Here is a 14,186-nt window from a genome sequence, read left to right as displayed (position 1 = left end):
CGTGATGGAATTAACTATCCATCGTTAGAAATGAAAAGAGACAGAGAGCACTATGACCCGGATTATTGAACCAATAAAGACGATCACTTCGCGGGACCATTTACGATTACGATCGCGAAGAGTAACGACGCGTGGACTTCCGTGGCCGCGGTAAAGAGGGGTTTCGCAGACCCGGAAGAGGATAAAACGCGCGAAGAAGAGCGATGTGAACGCGTCGCGTGGCCCAAACTTTTTGGGGCAGCTGGTCGCGAGAGCGCGCGGGCCATGCGATCCGCCAAAGTCGTGGATCCGCCGTCGCGGTTCGGTAGTGGTGGCACCGGTGACCTCGATACCAACCGAGGCCCTCCAATCCCAACACCCAATGCCAAAAAACCGACACGCGTGCGTCCGTGTGTACGTCAGGAACTTTCACTCTCTCGAGCGTTCTCTTTGCGATGCGAGAAATGATGACCATCCATATCCTTTGGGAGATGATCTCGAGGGGAATTTTTCCCTATTTTCATAAGGACAATGAAAGGAATGAAAATATTGATTGATGGGGAATTGGATCAATTTATGATCAAAGTTCTTTCCGCTATATAGACGGCGACGGCGTTAACAGAATAAGCGGGAATAAAAAGCGACTTTCTCTTCTTTCGGGATGCTTGATGAATCAAGCCGATCGTTTAAGAGGATTTTTAATCGAATGTATAATCTTGATTTCAACAAAGATTGTACGAAGACAGTAAATGCAACAACGATCATCGTTTTTTTTTTTTTATGTCAAATGATGAATGAAAAGAACATAGTCCGAACGACAAATTTATACGTTATTGAAAATATCTGAAAAGAACGAAGGTCAAGGATGGTAAAACGAGATAAAATTTCTGCGAAGATGAAGTTATGCCGAAAAACCGGTAATTTTACAATCATGACTCTACGCGAAATCATCGATCGATATAGATACTTATATCCTAACACCCTTTTCATTTCATCGTGATCTTTCGGTATAGAATGCGTGTTCTATAAAATGAATTTCCATGCATTCGAAATTAATTAAAATTTAGATAAAAGTCATAGAATTTCAATATATAATATATATTTTGAATCGGCAATCGACAGTTTATTTTTTTAATTTATTTCTTCGAATAACATGAATAATATCCCAGACAGCACAAGGATGTCCTTAGGACGTCCAAAGGGCATCCAGGACATACATGTAGGATATCCTCAGGATATCCCATTGTAATCCTCAGATCTCCTCTGGATGTCCTGAGGAAGAGTAAATGATAACCGTATATTAACCTCTGGAGAATCCAGGGAGATCCTGTGGAACATCCTAAGGATTTTTATAGGATATGTTAGGGATATTTTTCGTATGTTTCAAGGAGCAAATTTTAAAATTTAAATATAAATTAAAATTATATTTTGTTATTTACTGCCAATATTAAAAATCTAATATTAAAAATAGTTCACCGTTCTTTAATATTTGAGGCTTTCGTGCTATACATGAATATTTTATGTTTGGCTCCCGGGTTTGAGTAGTGTAATATTTTCTAAACAATCCAATATCTGAATTCCCTATGTTAGGATTGCATCAGAAATTGAACTGATAGAAAATAATTACATTTGTAATTTCCTGTCAGTTGCTCTTTGCAAGCTTTATATAATTTTCATGACCAAATCTCAAAGACGAGTTCGCGTGTCGCATAGCGGTAAACCAACGAACTAGCGGTTGAATACTATTTTTTGTAAAGTTTATGGAATGTTGCAAACAGTAACATTTTTCATGAAATATTAAATAAATAATAATTTTGGATATATGAAAATGTGGGCATCAAATTCAATTATTAATATTAAACGAAATTAATGTTAACAATTAATTGCACATATATATGTCCTCTGGAAATCCAAAAGACATCCAATATAATAGACAGGGCAGATATATCCTACAGACATCCAGGGGTTATCCAGTGGACATTTATAGGACATTAATACTTATTATAATACATAAGATTTCTAAATTATATTAAATAGCCGACACAACTAAAAATAATTATGTATGCATATTAAATTTTTATAAATATATTTATAATATCTTAAAACATCCTACAAATGTCCTGAACCATCCTGGACATATTCAGGATGATCCTGAGGATGTTTTGTGCTGTCTGGGTATAGTGTTTATATTATTTGAATATCTATATTTCATGTTTTATTCATAATTATATATACGGACTAAATCTTGAATATAAAGAATTAAATTCCAAATATGGGGATAACGAGCTCGCGGTACTTTCGAATCAATTTTTTCGTATTGCGATTTCACTCTCGATGGCGCGACTCTTATGCGATAATTGACCGTACACTGCGTGTTCTCATCCTCGCGGAAGATGGTCCATTGCGACTCCGAGACGGAGTGAAAGAGAAGACACATGTAGCCGGACAGTCGGGTGTTTCACTTTTAACCGATAAGAAAGTAACGAAAGTCTCCGATGAAAGTTTCGGGCTTGCCCTCGGCGAAGGCGGGGGACAGGAGGCAATGGTAGCGACCTAAATGAACGGACAGACGAATACTTCTTTGAAAGTAAAAGGAGAAAAAGAGAGAGAGAGAGAGAGAGAGAGAGAGAGAACAGGACCTTGCGCTATCTCATCGTCGCCGACACTGAGAAATCTTACTCCTTGCACATTGATTTTTATTATCAAATTTTATAAATTAATAAATTCTCTTTCTAATATATATTGCGAGTTACTTAGAAAATTGCAAAATATATTAGACGATAAATTAGCATTTGTACAATTTCCAAAATGCATGTTTTTTTCATTAATTTTATAAACATATATAAATATTAAATATATATCATGAGAATTAAAAAAATGTCATTCTACATTTCATCTTTCTCTCTCTCTCTCTCTCTCTCTCTCTCTCTCTCTCTCATCTCCATATACTCTTTTTATTTTTCTCAAATATATTTCTCTTATAATCTTTTTATTAAATCTTCTTTTCTTCTCTCTTCGTTTCGACTGCTCTTCCTCGCGTTGCATCGAACGTGCAGATACCGGTTTTTGGCGAAACGATACCATCATACAGGAAGATCGAACTTGGTGAAAACTGTGTCCTTCGACGAACAGGGTTACATTACGTCACACACGGGTCTCTTTATTGTTGTGCAATTCGTGTGAACATGCCGGCTACGGTATCATGAGATGGACCAACAAAATTTTCTAAGGAGATCTTTATACATGCAAACTGATCAGAGAGCAACCGCAACATTTTTTTATTTGGGCAAAAAAAAAAAAATTCAAACCCAAGAAATTAATGAATATTTAATTTTTCATGAACAATCTCAATTTTCCATAGAGCGAAATAATGATTGTCAGATCAAAGATCGCCTGTAAAATTTTAGATCGATGAATTTTTACTTTGACATCAAAAATATATATTTTTCCGTTATTATTAATAAAAATGCATTTTTGAAAATGTAATTAAATTTCGTTGATAATCTAAAGTATAGGTAGTTTACAGAGACAGCGACGTAAAATTTCGATGGGTACTGCACGTATTTTGTGTGTGTACATACGCTACCTGTTACATAAATATGAAAAACTAATAATTATACGAGGAGATAATCATTTTTCAAGGACTTTCGCCGAAACCTGTTTCCAGCATGATATTATGAAACTTCAACGCGCAAATTTGCAGAATCTGTTGAATATTTTTCGGTCGTCTATTGTTATAATATTTGAAAAAGATTTCTCAAGAAATTATCCTCTTGATTGAACAATCATATCTCATTTTGATTTAAGTGGTCTCAGGCTTTTAGTCGATGTAAGTTATTTTCCCAGATAGCACAAAACATCCTCAGGATCATCTTGAATATGTCCAGGACGGTTCAGGACATTTGTAGGATGTTTTAAGATATTATTATAAATATATTTATAAAAATTTAATATGCATACATAATTATTTTTAGTTGTGTCGGCTATTTAATATAATTTAGAAATCTTAAGTATTATAATAAGTATTAATGTCCTATAAATGTCCACTGGATAACCCCTTGATGTCTGTAGGATATATCTGCCCTGTCTATTATATTGGATGTCTTTTGGATTTCTAGAGGACATATACATGTGCAATTAATTGTTAACATTAATTTCGTTTAATATTAATAATTGAATTTGATGCGCATATTTTAATATATCCAAAATTATTATTTATTTAATATTTTATGAGAAATGTTACTGTTCGCAACATTCCAAAAACTTTACAAACAATAGTATTCAACCGCTAGTTCGTTTATTTACCGCTATGCGACACGCGAACTCGTATTTGAGATTTGGTCATGAGAATTATATAAAGCTTGCAAAGAGCAACTGACAGGAAATTACAAATGTAATTATTTTCTATCAGTTCAATTTCTGATGCAATCCCAACAATCTCCCTGGATTATCCAGAGGTTAATATACGGCTATCATTTACTCTTCCTCAGGAAATCCAGAGGATATCTGAGGATTACAATGGGATATCCTGAGGATATCCTACATGTATATCCTGGATGCCCTTTGGACGTCCTAAGGACATCCTTGTGCTGTCTGGGTTTAGTCTAATTCTTGTAAGATTTTCTGAACGTATCTATATAACACTCTTTATTTGTCCTTAGATTGTCTTGTGTCACAAGTATAACAAGATCTACTTTTTCGCTGCATTAATTAGAAATTTTATTCATTATTCGCCATATCTTTTACTTTTTTCAAACCTATCTCAGAACGCGTTTTGATGTTAAATTTATTATTATTATTTTTTTTTTATTATAGAATATTAAAGAGAGAGATTTCAATATTTGATTGATATTGAAAATCTCTCGCATCAACTATTTTTTCATTGTCACAAATAAACATACAAGTCATTATTACATACTCACATCGTCAAATCTCATATCATCAGAGTTATAATTTCGATCCGAGTATTGAAATTTATGGACGAATAAATGCCTAGGGAAGACTGTATACAAAATTTCGTTCGAGATTTCCGCGAAACAGTTGTCATTATTGACATCGACAATACAGCGAGAAATCGATTTTTCATCAACAAACGGAAACTTGTGGACAGGATTTTCCGAGAATTTTCCTAAGCGTCCTAGAAGGATGGAGCTGGATTCGTGGAAGTGTGGGCAGTGCTGCAGTCGTTCGTACCAGCACAGGCTGTGAGCGGTCGGCCATGGCATACTTAGTAATGTCAATCACACCGGCAAGCATGCACCGTATGCCGACGTATATGTTTGTATATGTGCATGCACACGCGCGTATACAAAATGTTCCGCAGCAGACTTCATCCGCAAATTCTTTGACTGGTTTGTACGTAGAGAAAGATAAAAAATGATTTGATTTCTTAGTACATATTCGGTAGATGCGGAAAAGAAATATGTAAAATCTCCTCTGTATCTTCTTCATTTTTAAGATTAATCGTTGCGATAATTAAACCTTGAATCGAAATTCTATTAAAATAACCGCGTAAACTTGAAGAAAGGATGAATTTTTATATTTATCATCCTTAATGTTTAATTCCCAAAATCCGGCTCGATGATTCATAATTAAGAGATTATTGACATACTCGTATTAAAGCCACATTGATTGTAAATAAATAAAAGAATTCGTATCAGACATTCTGTATAGTGCGCAAGGCACAATAAATGAAGCTGGATCGTTGTTAAATCCCGCAGCTTTCTAGCCTTTGACTCTCGCAATTTCCTCGATCATCGATATCTCGAGCGGCAGTTGCGTCAGTGTAGCTCTGAACTTGAGTCCTCTTACGACGACGTTCGCAGCTCGCGCGCGAGAAATTGAAAGGCGTTTCACGGTGTCGACCATGATCGATAAATGCCGGCGGCTACGAAATCGCTGAAAAATCGCCGATTATTATCTCCTCCGCGCTTTCCGAGAATGTTCTCGATTATCGTAATCCACGATAAAAATTAAAGTTATATAGTATCGTGTATATATGCATATGGATTTTTGATACGAGTTACTCGTCAAGTGCTATTCGTTAAAAAATATTATGATTATCGCGTTGGAGCTAAAAAAAGAGCAGACTAAATTAAAAATTTTGTTCTGCGAAAAATCATTATTGCATTTAGAATGCAAATTATTGACGTGAAAAAATTCTACATGTTATATGTGATATAGAATTTTACAATCTATATTCATCTTATACAAATTCGTCAAGCGAATACAGATGTTGCCACGCCATATAATAGTGCTCTTATTTTATACGATACTGCAAATTTGTTACATAGAATTTTGAGCGCGAGAATTCACTCGAACAAGCGCACTCTATAACTTGACTATAAATTATAGCGTCTGCGTAACGCGAATAGGTGTGCGAGTGCAAAATCCACGGCTTTCAGAAGAGCGCAGCTAGGGTTGCCGTACGTCCTCTTTTCCCCGGACACCCTCCTCTTTTTTAGGGCGTCCGGGGACGTCCGGGGGGTTTTTTCGAATGTGTCCGGGGTTTAAGAATATTCATAAATATTCTACTTTTTAGATTAATTAACCACGTCATATTCAATCACTTCAATACAATTGAAGTTATCAACCATCCATTTTCTTATTTTTATTCGTGAGATACTAATGAAAATGAGATCTAAAATAATTATTAATTTATTGTTATAAGTTATAAGCAACTTGCTAACCTATTCGCATTTTTCTATACGTCCAGGGTTGCAAGCGAAATGGGTTTTTGAGCTATAAGTCCTAGTTTTGAAAATTTTATTATGGCAACCCTAAGCGCAGCTGATATACGGACCTCGTTGACATTCGGCGGCACGATTGCCAGAAGAACAGTGTGTCAACAAAGCGGCCAGCCATGAAAAACAACCGTCGATAGGTTGACGCGCTAATAGGAGGCTGCAATCTTTGTTTTCGCGGATAAACTCGAGCCAATAATGTTTTCCGCATTGTTTCCATCAATGACGCACTATTTTTACGTTGTCTTGTTGGGTGAAGTAAACCGCGGTTGTGATATATCGATCCCGCGGAAAAAAATTCGTTTGCTTAGCCTCTAGACACGTTCGTCAGAACGTTGCTTAAATAGCATCCCTAATATTATATTCTTGAACAAAAATATTAGGTGTACAACTTTGCTTCCGCCCTTTTTTTTTCCGAAATTCGAGGCTTTATTGTAAAAAACTGGTTATACATTTTGAAATTGCTTGTTTAGTCACTCCCAATGATCGTGCCAATTCTTCTTCACTTTGACTCGAGTCTTCATTAAGTAATGCCTCCAATTCTGCATCTTCGAAAACCTTCTCTCTTCCACCGCTATGCCGGTCTTCGACGTGAAAATCACCGTTCTTGAAGCGTTGACGAGAATTTGGCTCGTAAACTGACATTTTCAATCGAGAATAACTTTATGATATGATGCAGACAGAAATCGACTAATGTTTCTATGGGGTTATGTTGACAGATGCCCAAGTTTATTGCATGACATCTATGATCTATTTATTTCGACCACTACTTACCGCTAAAGCCATCTATAGGAAAACGGCGGAAGCAAAGTTGTACACCTAATACAAATACGTGCGCTATAGTCTCATAAAATTGATTGCGTAATATATAATACAAAATAATATTTTATTCTAAAATATATTATGTGTTAAATATTTTTGTTATTAAATAGTTGGAATCGAAAAGTAACATTTTATATAGTCGAGAAAAGACCAGCGCAACAAGTTTTGCGTGCATCAGCGATATTAATCGTGTTGAATCGTGTGCATATTTTGTCTCATGATTTACACGCACAATGATTCATGTAATCTAAATGAATCGGCGTTTATTCTATAAGTACCGCACATGCAGATTGCGGTTTTGTAAATTGCTTGTATTATGTTTATGCTACATGTGCAGGAAGTCTTTTAAATTCGCCATTTCTCTTGTTAAAAAAAAATTCTGTTTTTAAATAAGAAACAAAAGAAAATGAACTAAGCTTCATAAGACTAAATAATCTTGATATATTAAGATATTTCTGATATTTTAAGAATTAATAAGACGGTTTGAAATGCATTTATTTATCAATTTTTTAGACCACGATTTTCATATAACCTTCCTCGATTGAGCATGATTGTTGCTAATATCACTAGGGTGATGATTTCTCGCGAGAGCACTTTGAAACTATAAGGTTACAATATATCCATAAGAATCGATCTTAAAAAAAGAGTCGACATTGCAAATTATATTGAATATTTTATCATATATTATCTGCAATAAACAATCAATTTTATAACACGAGTCCTATGATTCGGTTGATCATGATCGATCAAATCGATGGCCTTTTTCAGGATGTTGTCGCTAATAATAATAATTTTATATAATATATGCAAGGAGACTTACATTGCTGAAATCTTTTGACATAGCATTGTCACAGTACTGTAATATCTTACTCGATCCTTATATGGCTATGTAAAATAATATCGAAACAACACGATTGAATGTATTGAATTCAAGCTCTTTGTACTTTCTTTAGATATACATTGGGCAGAAGGGGGTCATTAGCACGAATACTTTCAGAATTTTCATGTAACTGAAAATTTAGCAATTTTTATAAATAATTTTTAATGCTATGAATAAATAACGAAATTGTATTTTTTGCTTCATTTTAATACCAACAGAAATTTTAATAGAATTTTAAATTGTAACTATAAACATAATATTTAGCTACATTTAACGGAAGAAAATTTTATTTTAAATCGATATCCAAAAAATGTACATAAGAGAAAATAGGAGAACATCTAGTATATTTTGTAAATTAATTTATTGTTCAAACCAACAACTTTATCCCATCAGTTTATCAATAATAATTGTAAAATTTGCAAGTTTCTTTACTTTTTTTAAATCTTGCTCAAGAAAGAGACTAATGATCGTAAGGAAAGTTAACGTTGACCGTATTGGGTAATGATTTCACTTTAAATGCCGTCTGAATAATAAATTCACACAATCCGATAACGGGTCAGGCAGTTGCTCTTGAAATACTCTTGTGAACCGCTCTTTATGTAGAGCTGGTCATAATAGCGCGCGTTCGCCGATAATGTGATCATCGTGTGATACATTTCTGACTCATTAATTCTTTTCGGTACGCATCGAGTCACGAATCAGCAGTGTCATGCACCTTACAAAAGTGCGCTTCTCTCTCTCTCTCTCTCTCTCTCTCATTCTCTCTTTCTCTTTTTTTGCGACAAATGTGTATTCGCATTCGGATACCGGTACTCGTTGTTGCCCATGTCAGGGTCAAATGATGTCATTGGGACATAAGAATTCTCGTGATGGCATTTGTTGTAATTTATGATTTTGCCGATCGTTTACGATTTTGTTGGTCCAAGAAGAGGAATGTCGCACCGTTAAGAAATTGATCGAAAAATGATTGAATAATCTTTTTTTACATTCACGTTTTATTAATAGCTGAAATATGGAAAAGTTAATTTTTCTAGTTTTCTCACATATTTTCTTGCTCTGTTCCTGATCACATATTTTTTTCACGATGTCGCAATCTTAGCTATCTCAAGGTACTCGAAAAAAAATTTTTTTAAATTTATATATATTCTTTGACATCTCTCTAGAAAATAATCACGTACGACAAAAGTTAAAAAATAAATTTTAAACCTTTTTTTTTATCAAAGCCATCGGGATATTGTATTGTTAAAATATTGACATGTTTGAAATGACCTATATTGTGATAACCCTTTAAGGTTAAATGAAGTATGAGATAGATTTTTTTTTTTTCCCCTAAAAGTAGCGTCAATTCGGCTAATTTGCTTTTTTGTAAATAACCGTATAAAAAACTGCATAAAAACTGTATCTCTTTTTGCAAGAGAAGCTGACGAATTCTTGCTTATAATTGTTTTAAGCATTTTTGCTCTGCTTTATTTTTCACATTATTTTTAAGAATAATATTTCATGTCAGTTTATGATAGTTTCATTTTTAAGCTGCTGACTAAACTTGCCGAGAAATATATTTCTAAATGTAAATCAAAAATATCTCGTTTGGAATTAATTGTTGAAAAATATATAATTTAAATAAGAATATATAATTGGCCAGAAAATGTTTCACATATCGTTTTGCTTTATGATAAAACTGTTCCTTATACGTATTTTCTGCTTAGAATCATTTGTGCCATTTTCTTGATATCATAGCGTATTCTTGATATATCAATGTATACTCGATGTATCGATGGCAAACACTGTCGTTTATATCTTGATTTTTTTCCAACAAGACGACGACCGATAGTCACATTCGTCCATATCTCGTTTCGAAACGGAAGCTTTCGAAATTGAATGATGCCCATCAATGCTACTTCTGATAAACACAAGGCAATTCTATTCTGTACAAATTTTTTTAAATTAACCTAATTAATTTAATAGTTTAATTTGCTCTTAATAAGATATTTAAACTATCAAACACTCTCTGCAATTGTCATTTACATTTTTAATTAAATACGAGATCACAAAAAATGATCGTATATAAATTTGTGATCGTATATAAATTAGAAATATAATTAAGTCTCGAGTTTGATATAAACTTAATTATTTATTAAAGGGTGATTTAATCTTGGAGCTATATCCGCTTATTAAAAACACAATACCTAGATCAGAAAAATACACGTGTCAGAGTTAGACGCTAAGCTAACTGTTCCAAGAAATCGTAAAAACTTAGGCATGAATCGTTATGCGTTCGTACATATACTTGCCGCATGTCGCGCATGTCGCGATTACTGTTGAGTGTATATTTAGTTTTAGATTGGCATAGGTCGAAGCACGCGGAGAAGAGTCCGCTGGGTCGTTATCTGTTTTCTACGCACGTAGCTTCCATAGGTCGGGATCTAGCCGGTTATAATCAGCCACGCGATTATTACTAAGGCTAACAATAAGTAAAAATTCGCGGTGACGGCGTCGCGTTTCCAAGATCGGACCTCCGCTCTTCCAAGACGGTCAGCCATGTTGTCGCATGCGCGGGTGATGAGTTTTTCCGTAGGGGGGGGGGGGTAATTTATAAATGCGACAGGCTGTTTATTTTATCCGCAGCTATACGATACGGATACATACTTTCGCCGCGGACAAAAACTTTACTTTGACTTCGTTCTTTTTCGTTGTTGCGAGTAGTTTATATTGAACTGTGCTTTTTTTTACGTCGCCATTTTTGTCCATTTCTTTCCTGAAGATTATGAATAAAAGCTAGCTGTTGTTGCTTACGAAATATAAAATTGGAATAATTTTAACGATAATTGAATTTTTATTAAAATTTTTATCATATCGATTATTATTTGATAATCATATATGATAATATGATAATATTATAGAGATAGATATTAAAGGATAATATTACAAATATATTTATATATAATTAAATTATTATATCCGATGGATATATTTATATAATTATATTCTTTTCCGAGAATTTATTTTCTTGCAAATCACACTTTAAAACACATCATAGAAACGGTACTCAATTATGGACAATTATTTTAGCTTTATAGCGTTTTATTAGTTTTGAAAATTTCCTCTGTTTGATTATAAAATACATTCTCTCTCTCTCTCTCTCTCTCTCTCTCTCTCTCTCTCTCTCTCTCTCTCTCTCTCTCTCTCTCTCTTCTAGTTGGGTGAAATTTTAGCTCCTAGCGTTAAGTAGATCAAAGGTCAGACAGTTCGCAAGTAAAATTTTAGTTTCCCGAATGCGCACTCTGCACATGTATAAAAAGAGTAAAGAAGAGAAAATATGCAGCTTATATTTTAATGTATTCTTATGGCATAAAACCTAAACGTGGAAATATGCAAGATTAGAATTATGAATCGATGAAAGGACACATCAAATCTACGTTAATCTAAACTTTACTAAAATTGTACAATCTCATATAATTTTGATTTAAACTCATGCTTATTATATATTTCCAGTATGTAAGAAATTAGTTAATTAATTGTATCATTTCAAGATTATCTCTCTAATAAGTCATTTAAGACCTTTTAAGTTCTTTTTGTTTTAAATTCTAATTCTTCTCTATATTTTATAAAAGGGACTATTGTATTATTCGTCAAACGTGTAGAGAACATTGAATTGTAGAATCTATTGTATCGTTGTCACGTCTCGCCGATCGCCAATTAAACGGCTACGATAGATTTTCTAAGCGATACGAGTCACTCTCGTGACGGCGCCGATGACGATCCACATCGAGGTCCTGAACGGGATTTGGCCATGGTTAATAATTGCCCTCGTGTGCGGTATCGCGTGTTACATAAGCAGTATAGTCCACGCGGAGAGCAGTTGGTAATAGTGCATGCGCGTATATACATACATAGAACGTCATATACGCGTTTATACCCGACCTATCTCAATCTCCGTCATCGAGAGAGGGCGAATGCCTAGCATGAACAAGAGAAGGTTAAACTAGGTACGGGAATATCACTAACGGCTGTGCTTATCCGCCAAAATAACTGGCTGCTTTTACGCGAGTCTCACGTGGTGGGATTATCCTTTGTAAATTGATTGCGATTAATTTTTTCAATTGCATGTAGCAATCAGATTCAGTATTTGTGCATAAAGTCATAAATATGCAATACATTCTCGTTGATATAAAAATATATGCATATCATGCATATATGCATATATCATGCATAATGAAATTCGGGAATGATGCGTTTCGATGCGCTAATCGTACGTATTGCGTATGTCGTAGCAGCCAACGAGATTGCGTTATTTGTATACTTAAATTAGGCATATAGACTTTAACTTAATGATCGATCAGCTGTAAGCGTCGTGAGGTTGGTGCCAAACATAATTTAATTCGATTCAATCTCTCATCGATATTATTGTAAACATAAGCTCAACACACACACACACACACAAATCTATAAATACAATTCAATCTTGCGGTGAATAAGCGGTTCAATGAACACAGCATATATATTATACCATTATTGTGTATGTTTGTTTGAGTGACTCTATAAATATTCTTTTTTATCAAGGGGAAGAGACAGTTAAAAATATATATATCGCAACTTACGCTACGAAAAAATATATAGGTAAATTATTAGGTGTACAACTTTGCTTCCGCTGTTTTTTTTCCCGAAATTCGAGGCTTTATTGTAAAAAACTGGTTATACATTTTGAAATTGCTTGTTGAGTCACTCCCAATGATCGTGACAATTCTTTTTGACTTTGACTCGAGTCTTCATTAAGTAATGCCTCCAATTCTGCATCTTCGAAAACCTTCTCTCTTCCACCGCTATGCCGGTCTTCGACGTGAAAATCACCGTTCTTGAAGCGTTGAAACCATTCACGACAGGTTCTTTCACTAATAGCGGCTTCGCCATAAGTATTTGAGACCATTCGATGAGCCTCAGTCGCAGATTTCTTCATATTGAAGCAGAAAATTAAAACCTCCCGCAAATGACGAGAACTTGGCTCGTAAACTGACATTTTCAATCGAGAATAACTTTATGATACAGACACAAATCGACTAATGTTTCTATGGGGTTATGTTGACAGATGCCCAAGTTTATTGCATGACATCTATGATCTATTTATTTCGACTACTACTTACCGCTAAAGCCATCTATAGGAAAACGGCGGAAGTAAAGTTGTACACCTAATATATTCGAAATTATTTTAAATTACGCGATTGATTCTGAGGAGAAGTTGAAAAATTTAAACGGATGTTTCTTTTATGTTAGATACAATTTTAGTTTTCTTTTTTTGTGTCAAAAGATTAATTATCAAAGACTCATATGTTATCTTCAACTCTTCGTTAAGATATCTTTGTTGATTGTGATGCAATTTTAATCGGGTCTTTTATTTTAGATTTTCGCATCCTGCACTTTGCTATAATTTTACGCATGTCTCGCATTAAGGCCTCTATTATGGTCCTTAACAACAAATATTACACGTTTGCATCAGAGAGAGAGAGAGAGAGACGCGTCTCCGCGATATGTGCAATTTATATGCGATATGTGCGTATCATGTGCGCGCGCGCGTGTGTATGTGTGTGTGTGTATGACCACCATGAGAAATTACAAACCGCGCGAGAGCAAAGTCGGTCTGGATTAGAATCGCCATGGACTGCTGCATGCGCTCATCCGCCAGAATAACTTTGAGTCTGCATAATATTGTGCATGGCTCTCGTGTTTCGGCGCATCACTCTTATCACGAACCGTGCAATTTAATGCGA

General features: G+C 34.6%; 1 protein-coding gene and 1 long non-coding RNA gene across 2 annotated transcripts in view; one reads left to right on the top strand and one right to left on the bottom strand.

The window, feature by feature from the left end:
- The window catches only part of LOC138943001 (uncharacterized), a 130,395-nt gene that overhangs the window by 35,310 nt on the left and 80,899 nt on the right, over nt 1-14,186 (top strand). The gene's annotated exons all lie outside the window — the stretch shown is intronic.
- Hr4 (Hormone receptor 4) overlaps nt 1-14,186 on the bottom strand; it is a 70,024-nt gene that overhangs the window by 51,655 nt on the left and 4,183 nt on the right. The window lies entirely within an intron of this gene.

The sequence above is a fragment of the Polyergus mexicanus genome, unplaced genomic scaffold (assembly GCF_030449975.1).
Source record: "Polyergus mexicanus isolate NDT 795.1 unplaced genomic scaffold, iyPolMexi1.0 SCAF_24, whole genome shotgun sequence".
Taxonomy (NCBI): Eukaryota; Metazoa; Arthropoda; class Insecta; order Hymenoptera; family Formicidae; genus Polyergus; species Polyergus mexicanus.
Note: the sequence above shows the minus strand (reverse complement) of the source record. Positions and strands in the feature narration are given on the sequence as shown.